General features: G+C 42.2%; 1 long non-coding RNA gene across 1 annotated transcript in view; it reads left to right on the top strand.

Annotated features, from left to right (window-relative positions):
- The window catches only part of LOC143963771 (uncharacterized), a 44,371-nt gene extending 33,382 nt beyond the window's left edge, over positions 1-10,989 (top strand). Inside the window, exon 3 of the long non-coding RNA XR_013271037.1 lies at positions 9,812-10,989. This is a non-coding gene — a long non-coding RNA (uncharacterized LOC143963771). The remainder of the gene's footprint in view (positions 1-9,811) is intronic.
- Positions 10,990-16,329: the final 5,340 nt, after the last annotated feature.

Genomic DNA, 16,329 nt, shown 5'->3' with positions numbered 1-16,329 from the left:
TTACTAGACAGCTGCAGTGTCAATAGGCTTTGATGGATAAATGCAATGCTGATGTGCATTACCATGGGTGGGTCTCTCTCCCTGCAGCCTTCCCTGCCACCACTGCACATGTGCACCAATGGGATGTGGCTGCACAGTGGCACATCCAACCACGCAGATTGTCCTTGGCGGATGGATGCCAGGAGCGGCATGAGTACAGGGGGTGGCGCTTCCTATTTCCATATAAATCCCCTGTTTTCATTAAATCATTTGGAGATGTTGACTCTGGGGGAGGATACATTTTGTCAGTGGCTTTACAGGTATTATGCTTATCATGATCGGTTAGTCTCAGGGAAGAGGACTTGTTGCTTGCTTTTTATAACATTTGTTGGTTTATTTATACATACTCTTTATTGGTTACTGGTAGTTTGAAGCAGTATTATATACACTATATTACCAAAAGTATTGGTACGCCTGCCTTTACACATGGCATCCCAGTCTTAGTCAGTAGGACACATAAGGACACACTTATGGGGACACCTGATCTAAGAGGTATCAGAGCCACTATGAATTCAAATTATAACATATGGATCTAAGATTCTAAACTATACAAACTTGGATCTTGAAGAAAACATGGTTTAGATTTCAGATCAGGCCAAAATCTAGTGTTACATGAAGTTGTGTAAAAAGACATTCTTGTATACTCATTTTGATGACAGAAACCTCTATTGATCTTCTTGAAGGATCCTTAACCATCAATCAAAAAGTCAACATTTTAGAGCAGTGATGGCAAACCTTGGCACCCCAGATGTTTTGGAACTACATTTCCCATGATGCTCATGCACTCTGCAGTGTAGTTGAGCGTCATGGGTAATGTAGTTCCAAAACATCCGGGGTGCCAAGGTTCACCATCATTGTTCTAAAGTCTTTTTGCAAGCGTCTTAAAATCAGGGGAAAAAAAAGTATTTATTTTGATATTTTATAAGACAAAATACTTGATGCTTTTCGGACACTTTAGAAAAAGGCTGTAAAAGGTTAAAGTATCTAGATTACTTGTTAGTTTATATATATATATATATATATATATATATATATATATATATACACACACATATATACATATCTATACAAGATCATTGTATAAAGTTTCTATCTCTTTAGATCGTATCAAAAATGAATAATCACAAATAATGCCACCAACCCCTCGGAGGGATTTATCTATAAATCCTTTAAATAGGATAACATTGTTAAATCAATCTAAGGATAAAACAGATTTGTCCTATTGAGTTCAATAAACCCATTTTCTCCCAGAAAACTGATTGGTAATGCTAGTCTCAGAGTGACACCTGGTGGTCAAGTTAAGCTATTGTTTGTACAAACAAATAGTAATTGGTAATATCACCCTCCATTCAGGAGTGAGGGCTTACTACAAGCTACGCCCTCTGGGATGATCCCTAAATTAATGCAGTTTCTGGGAAGATAATTAAGCAAGCTCAGAGAGAGGAGAGGATCATTAAGGAAGACCATTGAACATTCATCACCATTGAGGGTCTCCATAATGAAGTTCAGATACATCTGAGATTGACTCCATTTTGAAAGACAAACACCATCTCACTCTGCTATTGCATAATCCTTCCTTTTCGATTGGTTTCCATTTGGATGCTTTTTTAAATTGGGAAAAAACCAACTGAGACATGTTATTGCTGTTGACTTCCTCCTTTTATTCTCGCAATTTCAAGCCCTACATAGAAAAACTAGGGGCCTATTACTATTGTTCTTGTACCCTTAGTTGCAGAGTTTCTACTACTCTCTCCTACTTAAAACCGCCATACATTGGGGGTTATGTACGAAAGGCAAATCCACTTTGCACTACAAGTGCACTGCAGTTGCACTTGTAAGCCCTTGTACACACAGTCGGAGAATCTGTCGGAATGAGTCTTATCGGACCGTGTCGTCAGATAATCCGACTGTGTGTGGTATGCATCGGACCGATACCGTCCGAATCTCCGTCCGACCCAATTTTCCAACATGTTGGAAATATTTCCCGACTAACTGGGCCGGACGGACCTAATCCGATCATGTGTAGAGCATTTTCATCGGACCAAGTGCCACGCATGCTCAGATTAAATTCCTACATCAAAGCTGATGGCTACTACCCTGAATGTAGTCCCATCGTAACGAAATTACGTCATCACGTTCTGAAAGATCGTATTTTTCGCCAACTTGGCCCGACCGTGTGTATGCAACAGTTTCAGACTAAATCCGATGGGCAAAATCTGACGGATTTGGTTGGCAAAATCTCCGACCGTGTGTACGTGGGCTAAGTGTATTGAAAGTGCACTTGGAAGTGCAGTCGCTGTAGATCTGAAGGGAAGATCTGAAATGAGGGGATGCTCTGCTGATTTTATCATCCAATAATGTGCAAGCTAAAATTCTGTTTTTTTATCTTCCTTCTTATGTCTCTCTTAGATCTACAGCGGTTGAACTTTCAAGTGCACTTGTAGTGCAAAGTGGATTTACCTTTCATAAATAACCCCCATTGTTCTCTAACACCGTTTAAGAAATTTTGTATTTCTTCCTCATCGCCTGTTCAAATAATTTCTACGTTATATGTCCCGCTCTCTATCCTCTGGCCTCCCCCCTACATGGCTTAATTGCCGCTTGAACTTTGCTGTTCATTTTCTGATGATGAATGGCAACAAATTTTAACCACTTCAGCCCCAAAAGGTTTTACCCCCTTCCTGACCAAAGCTCTTTTTACAATTTGGCACTGCATCGCTTTAACTGACAATTGTGCAGTCATGCAATGCTGTACCCAAACAAATAATTTTTTTTGCCCACAAATAGAGCTTTCTTTTGGTCTATTTGATCACCTCTGCATTTTTAATTTTTTCTGCTATAAACAAAAAAAGAGTGACAATTTTGAAAAAAAACAATATTTTTTACTTTTTGCTATAATAAATATCCCCCAAATTTTTTAAAAAAATTCTTTATTAGTTTTTCTCCAGTATATATTCTTCTACATATGTTTGGTAAAAAGATCTCAATAAGTGTATATTGATTGGTTTGCGCTAAAATTATAGCGTCTACAAACTGGGGAAAGATTTATGGTATTTTTATGGCATTTTTATTTTTTTACTAGTAATGGCTGTGATGTGACATTGCAATGGACAAATCGGACACTTTTGTCACAATTTTGGGACCACTGACATTTATACAGCGATCATAACTATAAAAATGCACCGATTACTGTGTAAATGTCACTGGTAGGGAAGGGGTTAACTCTAGGGGTGGCGATCAAGGGGTTGAATGTGTATTCCCGAGATGTGTTCTAACTGTATGGGGATGGGACTGACTGGGAGAGGAGACATATCGTTGTTCCTACTTAGTAGGAACAAATGGTATGTCTCCTCTCCTCTGACAGAACAGGGATTTGTATGTTTACAAATGGCTCTCGTGCACACGATCGCACGTGGCATCACTCTCTATCCAGCCAAATCACGCCCACTGGCCACACGCATTGGGTTCCACTGCTGTGCAGTGGGTGCGTGCGCGCACCTCCGGTGGTGCACATGCGCCCTCTGGCAGCTCTTAAAGGGGACCTCGTACCGGTATGGGGTTTTGTGCAGCAGCGCCATTGTGTGTAAATATACGTGAGCCGGTCAGGAACCGGTTAATTACTACTCATAAATGGTCCATGGCTTGTGCCACCCAAGAATGTAACTTCAAAATACTCTCAAGATTGTACCTTACCCCCTCACATGTGCACCATATTTTCCCATCCCACTCAGATTTTTGTTGGAGCTTCAGACCCTCCCCAGTACCTTATTTCACATCTGGGGGGCATGCCCCTTCATCCATACATTTTGAGACCCACCTTTATGAAAGAAGCACATTTTCTAGGGGTTGTACATTTAAGTGGGAGCACTTCAGGCTCTGCAATTTAGCGATAGCATGAAGCGAAAATACACAGAAAACGGCTTTGGAAAACACCAAACAGACTACAAGTGACCTTGTTTACCTACTCAGCTCCCCATCCTGTCTGTAACTTGCACTCCCTCTTATAGTTGTGTCCTCTCTCCTAAAACCCTTGGCCTCCATCATATAACTATCCTCAATGCTCCCATCACCCCACACCCACTGGCAGCAGCCGCAATTCACATGACTTATTTTCTGTTCCTTTTTCTCCCACAATCAGTTTCCCCTTCTCTTGCACTGTTTGGAATATCCATTCTGTTTGTTACAAACTGACCTCTCTCCACTACCTCTTTATCGCTAACTCCTTTAATCCACTTACCATTACTGAAACCTCGCTCCATTAATCTGACTTCTCCTGTTTTCTCTCCCAGGGCGGCCTTTTCTGTACTCATTCCCCAGATCCAGTGGATGAAAGGAAGGTAGAGTGGGAATCCTTCTATCCCCACATAGCATCTTTCAGTTACTTCACCCTCCTCCCCCTCTGTCACTCTCCTGATTTGAGGCACATTGCATTCGTCTATTTTCTCCAGTTTCTTTAGGAATTGCTCTGATCTACTGGTCCCCTGTACCAGTATCCACCTTCCTCAATGACTTCTCTGCCTGGCTGCCCTAATTTCTCTCTTCTGAAATTCCCACAATCATTCTTGGTGACTTCAACATCCCTGTTAGTACTAACACTCCTGCTACTTTTAAACTTCTCAGTCTAACCTCCTCTTTTGACCTGAAGCAATAGATACATGCTTCTACTCACTCTGATGGCAACACCCTTGACCATGTTTTCTCCTACCTATACACTTCATGCAACCTCTCTAACAATCCTTTTCCTCTCTCTGATCACCATCTTATTAGCTTCACTCTGTCCCTGAATTCTACCTCCTCTCCCTCCCACCGCCTACCAGGTACCCTCAGAAACCTCCTCAACCTTAACTCTTCTCTTCTCTACTCTACTATTGACCAACTCTATGACAAAATCTCTCCCATCCTATGGAATTCCCTACCCCAATCTGTCAAACGGTCTCCTACTATGTCTACTTTTAGACAATCCCTGAAAACCCTTCTCTTCAGAGAAGCTTATCCTGCCCCACCTAATTACTGTACTTTATTTACTCCATCAATCCCCCACAGTTATTACCTTTAATATCACTTGACCCTCCTCTTTAGATTATAAGCTCCAATAAGCAGGGCCCTCTGATTCCTCCTGTTTTGAACTGTATTGTAACTGTACTGTCTGCCCCCACGTTGTAAAGTGCTGAACAAATTGTTGGTGAAATATAAATCCTGTATAATAATAATGTAGCACTGGCTCCTGAAGAGCATGCGCTATGTTCTTGTAAATTTTGTTTTTCCTAAGACCATAGTTGGGTCTTAGGGTTAATTTCAGTAGATTATGGTCTTGGCATCAGTTTAGCTGGACTGTACTATGTTCTGCCTGGTCATGGGTGTAGGTGTCACCTATGACAGGCATTGGACGCAATCTAGTTGGACGTGCTGGGTACCAATCTCTTTCTCAGGGCCAATTAGCGGGTGCGTTGTTTCGCTGTGTATTCCGGGAGAGGGTACTTAAGGTGCTGAGATCACATGGTTCTGGGTTGCGGTCCAGAAATGTGTTCTGACTCCGAGGTCCTGGTCCTGGCTCCCGACCAGCCCCCAGACGCCCTCATGGCCTGGGGTGCGGATCCATCCATTTCCGAGTCTCGGGGCTGGCTAGCCCGAGGCACAGTAACTGGAAGGAGGGTTTCAAGGTGGTCCGGTGCTGTTTTGGGTTTGGAGAGGCAAAACGCAACCAGGGGAGGACTCTTCAGAAGAGGGCCACGCACAGGGCTGGCTGCTCGGTAAGAGCCTGGAAGCTAAGCTGAAAGGACACCAAGTGAATCCGCATTCTTGCGGTATCGCCGCATCGGCTGCAAGATACTGGTACCGTAAGAAAGTTCCTAATTTCATCCTTCTGTTACAACTAAGTTTCTGTGAGAGACTTTCTGATCTGTTTTGAAGTTCTACAACCAAGTTTGTGGCAGAGACTTTGCTAAGTTTAAATCAGCTGCTGTCGGCTGCTAAATTCACTAAAGGGGATTTATCTGATAGTTGAAATATCCAGTTGCGAATGGCTATTCCCTGGATCATTTAGAGAGAGACATTTCTAGTGTCAGCAGTTCCAAGAGTACCTGAGCTTTACTACCCATACCCTCTATTCCCTACCAAGAGACTGTGTTCTGTTCAATGTTTTTTTTTGCAAATAAAAATTACCAAAGGGATTCAAGTGTCGGTCTCTGCAGTTTATTGGGCCATCAACCTCGGGAACCCCTAGATGAGCAACGGGTGGAGACGGTAATGGTAAGCCCAGCAAAACCAGCCGCTCCTTCGGGGTTCAGTGCTACAATAATATACAACCTATTTACCCAGGAATTGGTCTCCAATACTCTTGAACTTGCCCTCTTAACCCTTTTACCTCAATCACTACCTCAAGAAAAAAACTCTCTTCTTCACTTTTTTTTTTTTGCAGTTAGACAATCGATTTTTATAAACTTGAAATCTTCTACCATACCTTTGTTGTGGTCCCATTCACCTGCTTGCTAATTTCACAGACCACTGTTTTTTTTAGCACTTTTGGCTGTTTCTAGGGATTCCCCCAACATCCTCATCACAGTGCAAGATCCATTGCCAACTCTGGAACTTTACAGATCTAGGACCTTTCTATTCCTGCTCTTCACTTCTCTGCTCCTTTCTTTTTTTGCTTTCTCCTTATTCTCTTCTTTTGGCCTTATCTCCTGGAGAGTATGATACTCCTATAAACAGAGATTTATGGGACATTCTTTCCCTTTCAGTTCTCTAGATTACTCTGACATACTCAACTACACAAGATGTCTCACTTCTTCTACTTTTTTACTTTCACTTCTACTACAATTTTTTATTTTTGTACCTATAAACTCTCTCTGTAGTATACAGCTGGATTACCCTCCTGCAAAGTTATGGTGTATTATCTTTGTTTTTCATTGTAATATCCTCTTGAAAACAATAAAAACATGTTCGTCTAAAAACAAGCCCTAGTGCAAATAATGTTTTTACTACTCACAAAGGTAATTTTACAGTCTTTTTATCTTTAAATAAGTTACACTTTGATGTTCATTGATAGATTTTACTATGGCTGTTGGGGTCCTGTTCAAATTGGGGCCTGATTAAAATAAAATTAGTACAGCAAGTGTAGGCACAACAATCTTTTGGGACTTTATCTGTAAAAAATGACACTCTGAATTTGATTTCTAGATGTAAGAAATTGATTTTAGGGGTCCTGTGTAAAAAAAAAGTCCCTAGTGCAGATTATCTTTTGATGTGTTTTTCTGTATTTGTGGATGATTTTCAACCATATTGCATCATATACAAGGCTTTAATGGTGGGACTTTAATGTCCACCCCTTATTACCTGCTGTCAGTTAAGGGCATCCTATCAGTATCTCAGTGCTGGGTGCTATAAAGAGTATTCAAGCACCTGACATCCACCCATCACTCTGCAGATTCCAAGTGTCTTGGGTTCTGCTGGACAGCCCGCGGGACACAGACACTGTAGGACGGGGTCCAAAATTCTTTAACTGTCCCACAGAATCCGAAACACTTGGTAACAGAAAGAGTTCTACCAGGTGAAAAGAAAGATCTTGACGGGCCTGAGCTGTAAATTCCAAAATTGATACATTTAAGGCATGCTGGGAATAACAGTTGTCACAGTTGCTTGTGCTCCCAATCGAAATGTCAAGCCATCAAATTGCTAGTGTCATAAATGATCATACTATATGTGCAGAACCATACCAGCTGCAAATCTGAGAAAGGCTAAGAGGGTTTAGTTACACTTTAAAGTATATCTAAACCCTCAGGAAAACAAATTGTAAGCAAGCAGCTTTTTGTTGCAGAAGACACATGCAATGCCTGCCGGTGTCCTATCATATTGTGTCCACACACAGATTCCGAAAATAGCCGATATGAACGGCGCCTGCGCTGTTATAGCTGCAAAGGGTGGGCCAACTCAATATTGAACCCTACAGGCTAAGACTGGGATGCCATTAAAGTTCATGTAAAAGGCAGGTGTCCCAATACTTTTGGCAAAATACTATATTTAAATTCCTCATACACATAGGTAAAACAAAGATGCAGTGTCAAAAGTCAGACTATTGAAATAGAACAGACACTAATTCAGCACCAAGTGTGAGACTAATATTATCTTTTTCAACAAGAAAAAATTATGTGATCCTTATGTCAATACGTGACTCCAGCCACAATCTGAAATTCCAGTGTATCAGAGGCATCAATCACATAAACTTCAATCAATTATCATCCATTTGTGAAGATCCCATCACCAAATAAATTGCACACATCAAATATTGAACCTCATTATTGTAGCGTTAAAAAAGCGCTTTATAATTATTAGCCACGGCACAGAATGTTCACAATTAGGCCATTTTCTGCTGGAAAAATCACATCACAGGATCCCCTTGGTGGAAGGAATATATAAAACAGGCCAGAGAACTAAATACACACAGCTGGATAGACTGATAGTTGTATGTGGAGGAAAAATACACTCTCCCCCAATGAATCACATCAAGAGAGTGGACGCTCACATAGTGTAGCAAATTTCAATTTATTAAATGAAACAAAGATAAAAGAAATAAATAAAAAGTCTGCTAAAAAAAAAAAGCTCTGTCTTGATAGATTTGTGTGTCATGGCTAATGATTATAAAGCGATTTTAACCTCTAAAATAATGAGATTCATTGTGCAGTTGATTTAGTGACGGATCTTCACAAATGGATAATTGATTGGAGTTTATGTGACTGATGCTTCTGATGAATGGTGGCGTTTCTGATCATTCCTGGAGTCACGTATCCACATAAGGGCTATATCATTTTCTCATCTTGGAATAGGGGTCATATTAGTCACAGATTTGGGACTGAATTAGTATTTTATCTATTCATTAGTCTCACTGCATCTTTGTTTTATCTATTACTGATAGTATGTTTATATGTGGCCCTCTGGGTACAAGAGTTTTTCTCAGAGTTTGTAGGGTACTACTATTTAAATACATTTTGTATGCTTGCTACAAATTCACTATGTGTTCCTTTTGTCTTTTGTTTTGTCATGTCATGATTTTAACTGATCATCAAATGTGTGAGTGATCCAATTGTATATGTATAAATAAACGCTTTTTTATTCTATACCAGTGGTGGTATTGCCTATAACAGTGATGGCGAACCTCGGCACCCCAGATGTTTTGGAACTACATTTCCCATGATGCTCGACTACACTGCAGAGTGCATGAGCATCATGGGAAATGTAGTTCCAAAACATCTGGGGTGCCAAGGTTCGCCATCACTGGCCTATAAAATCCCACAAAGGGGTCATTTCCTTTTTCTATATGTGGCCCTTTGAACATTAGTGCAACTCTTCGAGCATAAATCCCTTTCCACCAATTTTGGTTGGGTGTGAGCAATGTTATTCAGTATCTATTTATTCTACTTATTAGTAGAGCACCACTATGTACTGGACTTGCACAAGAACATGTATGCAGGATTGCTGGTACAGATATACACTATATTGTCAAAAGTATTAGGACGCCTGCCGTTACATGGACATGAACTTTAATGGCATCCCAGTCTTAGTCAGTAGGGTTCAGTGTTGAGTTGACCCACCCTTTGAAGCTATAACAGCTTCTTCAACACTTCTGGGAAGACTGTCCACAAGGTTTAGGAGTGTGTCTTTGGGTAATGTTTGATTATTCTTCAAGAAGCGCATTTGTGAGATCAGGTACTAATATTTAGCGAGAAGGCCTGGCTTGTTTTTTCTACTCTAATTCATCTAATTCATCTCACAACAGAGAAAGACAGCCTCAGGACAAGAGCGGCCTGTTTTTAGCGGGTAACCGGCGGCTAAGAAGAAGACAGTGGTGGCGAGAAAGAAGACACCGGGGCGAGGTAGAAGACAGCTCTGGGAGAAGAGGGTCGATGGGAGACAAAGTGGCGGGAGAAGACAGCACCGGGAAAGACAGCGGTGGGAGAAGACAGCGGCGGGAGAAGAGGGCATCGGGAGAGACGGCACCAAGAAGGCTCGGAACTGTTTTTTTAATAAAGGACTCAAAAACCGTCTCTTGTTTTTCTTTTACATTTCACTGCATAGGCAACAGATTATCTTTATTGTTAGATTGCAGAAAAAGCACTAAGGATATTCCAACTGAAACATTAAAATTAGGACTTCAAACCAGAGGTTGGTGGTGAGTTGACATTTCCTGCAGAAGGAAGTTGCCATTGGGGTAAGCAAAATTTATGAGATGCCAGTGGTTGATTTAAACTAAAAATCTAAATATCCTTAGGCTGTGATCTTTACATCTTTACATCAAATTTTAGTACTTACACCTTTTTATAATTCCACTTCGTAATTGGATGGTCTTGTTTTTCAGCAAAGAGCTGCTGTGCAGTAAGCAATATCATGTAGGCCACTGGTGTTTTCTAGGTTAGCTGTCTAGAAATACTCGTAATATTATTATTCTAATAATACAATATCCAATAAGGTTCTCTACCATGCTCCCAGCAGTGACCTATCAGAGCCTTTAAGTGGCACAAACCAGCCAGCGTCTTTTTTAAAGATCCTACCTTTAGTGTGAACACTTTTAAATCCAGCAGATGAAGAAATTGTAATATTTTTCCACGGAGACTGGCCAAGGACTTTTTTACATGCTTGCCTAATATAATGAGGCATGGCCCAGTGCAATGGAGATGTGATGTCCGGGGTGCCATATAACTAAGTAGCTCATGAGAAAGGTACTGTGTGTATTTTTTTTATTAATTTTTTTGTCAATTTAGCACACCTAGAACTAATGCATATACATACAGTATGCAAATGAAACCAATTATTGCATAATGCAATCTTTGAGGTTGTCTGCCTTTGCAGTATTAGCATAATATAAGTATTTTTTCCCCTGAAAAAAGGCAGACATATTTTTGTGTGGAATGAAAAAAAATCTGCAATCAGAGATGAAAATCTATGAAATCTTTCAATAAATACACCCAGAAAACCCTGGTTTATTATAGATATAAAAAATGCATAGTTAAATAAATTGTGTAACCATGATGTGCTACAATTCTACACTCATAAAATATGATTTCATGAAACCATTCTGAAGTCCTCATGTGCAAATGTGTTTACAAAGGAAAAAAAATCTGCCTGCCTGCAATGCTAATTACTATGTTTATGTCTAGATGCATTGGGGCTGATTTACTAAAACCAAAACGACTGTGCACTATGCAAATGCAGTTGTACTAAGTTTTCTTAGTAAATGCGGTAAAGCTTCAATTTGTAAAGAATACCCAATCAGGTACAGGATAAATTAAGGAAAACTTGATTGAATGATGGAAATTAGCAGAGCTTTACCACATTTACTCTGGGGAAAATAAGTGCAACTGCATTTGCAAAGTGCAGTCTGTTTGCCTTTAGTAAATCAACCCCAATGGCTGCTTCTGATTGGTTTACTATTTACATTCAAGCTGGTATTAACCACTTGACCACTGATCAATTTTCAGCTTTTGGTGCTCTCACATTTTGAATGACAATTACTCAGTCATGCAACACTGTACCCATATGAAATTTTTGTCCTTTTTTCACACAAATAGAACTTTCTTTTGGTGGTATTTAATCACTGCTGGGTTTTTTATTTTTTGTGCTATAAAAGAAAAAAAGACTGAAAATTCGGTAAAAAAATGAACTTTCACAGCGTGGCCGCATACAGTGGCCCAACATGCAGGGAGCACCATCAGGCGTTCTGGAGCACCCAGGACCATTCTGACATTCCTCTCCTACATGTAAAAATCATCATTTATTTGCTAGAAAATGACATATAACCCCAAAACATTATATATGTTTTTTTAGCAAACACCCTGGAGAATACAATGGTGGTCGTTGCACGGTGTTTGCGCAGCAATTTTTTGAAAGCTTTTTTTTGGAAAAAAACAGTTTTGTGCTTGAAAAAAAAAAACAGTAAAGTTAGCCCAATTTTTGCATAATGTGAAAGATGAAGTTATGCTGAGTAAATAGATACCTAACATGTCACTCTTCAAAACTGCACACGCTCGTGGAATGGTGCCAAACGTCGCTACTTAAAAATCCCCATAGGCGACGCTTTAAATTTTTTTACTGGTTACATGTTTTGAGTTACAGAGGAGGTCTCGCTCTAACGTTCGCAGCGATACCTCACATGTGTGGTTTGAACACCGTTTTCATATGTGGGCGGGACTTACATATGCGTTTGCTTCTGCATGCGAGCACATGGGGACAGGGGTGCTTTACATTTTATTGTTATTTTTTATTGTTCATTTTACTTTATTTTAGTTTGACATTTTTTCCCCAAAAATACATTTTTTGATCACTTTTATTCCTATTACAAGGAATGTAAACATCCCTTGTAATAGGAATATGGCATGACAGGTCCTCTTTACAGTGAGATATGGGGTCAATAAGACCCCGCATCTCACCTCTAGGCTGGGAAGCCTGAAATAAAAAAATTAAAAAAAGATTCTCGCTTTGATCGTATTGGCGAGTCGGTAGAAGCACCGGAGGGCGGCGGGAGGGGGGGGACATCTATGGCTGGTTATTGCAGGGTATCACTGAGTATGGCTGGGTATTGCAGGGTATCTCCGAGTATGGCAGGGTATCTCCGAGTATGGCTGGGTATCTCCGGGTATGGCAATTTATGGCAGACTATTGGCAGGGTATTGCAGAGTATTGCAGAGTATTGGCAGGGTATTGCAGAGTATTGCAGAGTATTGGCAGGGTATTGCAGAGTATTGGCAGGTACTGCAGAGTATTGGCGGGTATTGCAGAGTATTGGCGTGTATTGCAGAGTATTGGCTGGTATTGCAGAGTATTGCAGAGTATTGGCTGGTATTGGCAGAGTATTGGCTGCTATTACAGAGTATTGGCTGCTATTGCAGAGTATTGGCAGGGAATTGAGGGGTTACATTTCGGTGAGCAGCAATGTGGGCACTGCAGATGCAGCCCACAGCGCTGCTGACACCGATCTCTTCCCACTCCGCTGTACCGATAGGTACAGAGAGGGGAGGGAGGAGCCGGCATCATAACATGACGTCGGTTTGTTTACAAGTGATCACTACGTCATTTGACGGAGCGATCACGTGGTAAATGGCCGCGATGAGCCGGCGGTCACGGATGCTCTCGAGTGCCAGGGGGCGCACAAGAGCGGAATTCTGACAGCCTCCCAGAGTTAAGAAACCACCCTGTAGCCTTCATTCGGCTATGGGGCGGTTGTTAAGTGGTTAAAGTGATATTAGAGGTACAGTGTGATGCTCAGACACACCACATCTCCGATCACAGTAAGGCCCCATACACACTATTAGATTTCCTGCAGATTTTTGTCTTCAAATTTACCAAAACCATGTAGTGCAAGTGCCTTCCTGATTGCATACAAATTGAAATTCTCAAGGTTTGACCTCATATTATAGGTTTTTGGTAAATCTTAAGACAAAAATCTGCAGAAAATCGAATAGTGTGTATGGGGTTGAAAGAGCCTATGACGTAGGTTCTTTACCATGTGATCAGCTGTGTCCAATCACAGCTGATCACAGTGTAACAAGAAAATTGCCGGTTATCAGCATTCCTCTACTCATGCTGACTGCGTGTGAGTAGAGTAGAGCCGATAAGGGGCTTTGCTGACAGGGGGGGTTCGGCACTGATAATCAGTGCAATGATTATCAGTGCATCCGCTCAGTGCTGCCTTTCAGTGACAATCAGTGATGCCTGTCAGTGCCTCCTCATCAGTGCTGCCTATCAGCATCGTGCATCAGTGGCCATCAGCACCGCCAATCAGTTCCCATCAGTGCTGCCCATCAGTGCCACCTATAAGTGCCCATCATTGCATCCTATCAGTGCCCAGGAAGGCTGTCCATCAGTACTGCCTATCAGTGCCCATCACTGCTGCATATCAGTGCCACCTATCAGTGCCCATTAGTGCCCATCAGTGATGCATATTAGTGCCTGCACATCAGTGCCCATCAGTGCTACCTCATCAGTGCCGCTTCATCAGTGCCCTTCAGTGCAGCCTCATCAGCACACATCAGTGAAGGAGAAACATTTCAAAATTTTCTGTCTTTTTTCATTTGTTTAGCAAACAATAAAATACTCAGTGGTGATGAAATACCACCAAAAGAAAGCTCTATGTTTCTCAAAAATTGATAAAAATTTGGTTTGGGTAAGCATTGCATGGCTGCGCAATTGTCACTCAAAGTGTTACAGTGCTGAATGCTGAAATTTGACTTGGGCAGGAAGGGGGTGAAAGTGCCCAGTTTTGAAGTGGATAAATGAGACCCATGTCATACTTACTTGCTCTATGCAGTGGTTTTGCACAGACCAGCCCTGATCCTCCTCTTCTTGAGTCCCCCACAAGTGTACTAAATAATCAGTCAATATGGATGGCCCTAAATATTCAGCCTACTGAAAACTAATTTTAGACATAGAGAGATGCTGGAAGGCTAAACCATCTAATAGATTCTGGTGGTAAAATCACGCAGAAATGTAAGTTTTTAAACGCCCTGTTATATTTTCATATATTTTTTAATAGAAAATTTAAAAGGTCATAGACAGAAGCCTCAAAAACTCTAGGAATGGCAGGAACAAAGCCAGGATCTGTCACAAGTCTGCAAGTTATGAGCCTGCATGTAAGGTAGAACAGGATCTCTCAGGGTGCAGAGTCTACGCACCAGCCACTTGTCACCTGAGCTCCTGATGGAAGAGAATGAGATAGATTTCACTGGATGTTGGGGCCAGGCTGCGACCTACAGGTTCACCCTGCTCAATTTGCAGAGACTAATCAATGCAAGCAGGAGTACAGGAAACAGGCAACGATGATAAAGTCTATATGTAAACAGTCAAAGAATCAGGTCAGAGGCAAACAAATGAATCAGAGTGAGAGAAAGCTGAGGTTGGTACACATGAGATTAATCCAAGTGGGAGTTCAAAAGCAAACAGGAGCATTGCTTAGGCACCATAAACTGGGGCTACATTCGCTTAAAGTGGTTGTAAACCCTTACAAACCACTTTGACCTACAGATAAGCCTAGATTAAGGCTTATCTGTAGGTCCAAGAAATATCTCCTAAACCTACACGGTTTAGGAGATATTTGCCAAAACACAGGCACCGCTGTCTACGGTGCGCATGTCAACGGCGATATACCGCTAATGGCATGTGCGGGAGTGACGTCATCGCGGCTTCGTCGAATGACAGCGCCAGAGCAGCGAGACCCACCGAGAAGATGGAGGCTTCGTACACAAGGGGACAGCGGTGACTTCGCTGGCTCCTGTGTCAGGTAAGTGACACATAATGGACTACTATGCGATGCATAGTAGTCCATTATGCTTTACCTTTGCAGGGAATCAAAGAGGAAGTAAACTCATCAGGGTTTACTTCCTCTTTAACCACTTCCCGACCGCCGCACGACGATGTACGTCGACAGAATGGCAAGGGCAGGCATAAGGGCTTACATGTACGTCCTTGCCTGCCCGCGGGTCGGGGGCCCGATCGGGCCCCCGCCCGGTGCCTGCGGCGGTCGGTATTCGTTCGGGAGCGATCCCGGACGAGGGGACGGCCATTCATTCATGGCCACCCCCTCGCGATCGCTCCCGACGAATGAAAATGCTCCGTGACATCACTTCTTCTCCTGTAATGTAAACACAGGAGAGGAAGTGATGTAATCTCTCCTCCGTGTCGGTATTTTTCGTTCCGACACCGAGGAGAGAGGATCGGTGAGTTGCACCAACACGACACTACACAGTAGAACATGCCAGGCACACTCACACCCCCCCGATCACCCCCCCAATTACCCCTGCCCCCCAGTCACAGTGACACCAATGTAATTTTTTTTTTTTTTGCATTGGTGTCATTTGTGACTGTAATAACTGTTAGGGCAGTTAGGGTTAGCCCCCTTTAGTTCTAATGTACCCCCCTAACCCCCCCAATAAAGGTTTAACCCCGTGATCACCCCCCGTCGCCAGTGTCACTAAGGCTGGGTTCACATTGCAGCGGTTTATGAGAACGAATGTGATTCGCACCGCACTGCAGTGCAAATCACATCCGATCTCTGTGCGATTCGAGTTCAGCCATACAGATAGTATGGCTGAATTCGCATCGCACCCGCCGCACCCGCCGCAAATTCGCACGGGACCCTTTTTTTGGCCCGCAGCAGAATCGGATCGCATGGGTGTTCACACCATGCGATCCGAGTTTGCAGATCGCACTGCGATATGCGAACTGATCTGGGGGTGTCATTAACATTTCACTGACACTCCCAGCAGTTCGCATAGGGCAGTGTGAACTGCCGCCGGGAGGCATGCG

This window comes from Lithobates pipiens, unplaced genomic scaffold, assembly GCF_037356315.1.
Source record: "Lithobates pipiens isolate NorthernLeopardFrog02 unplaced genomic scaffold, aLitPip1_a1.2 Scaffold_8, whole genome shotgun sequence".
Taxonomy (NCBI): domain Eukaryota; kingdom Metazoa; phylum Chordata; class Amphibia; order Anura; family Ranidae; genus Lithobates; species Lithobates pipiens.
Note: the sequence above shows the minus strand (reverse complement) of the source record. Positions and strands in the feature narration are given on the sequence as shown.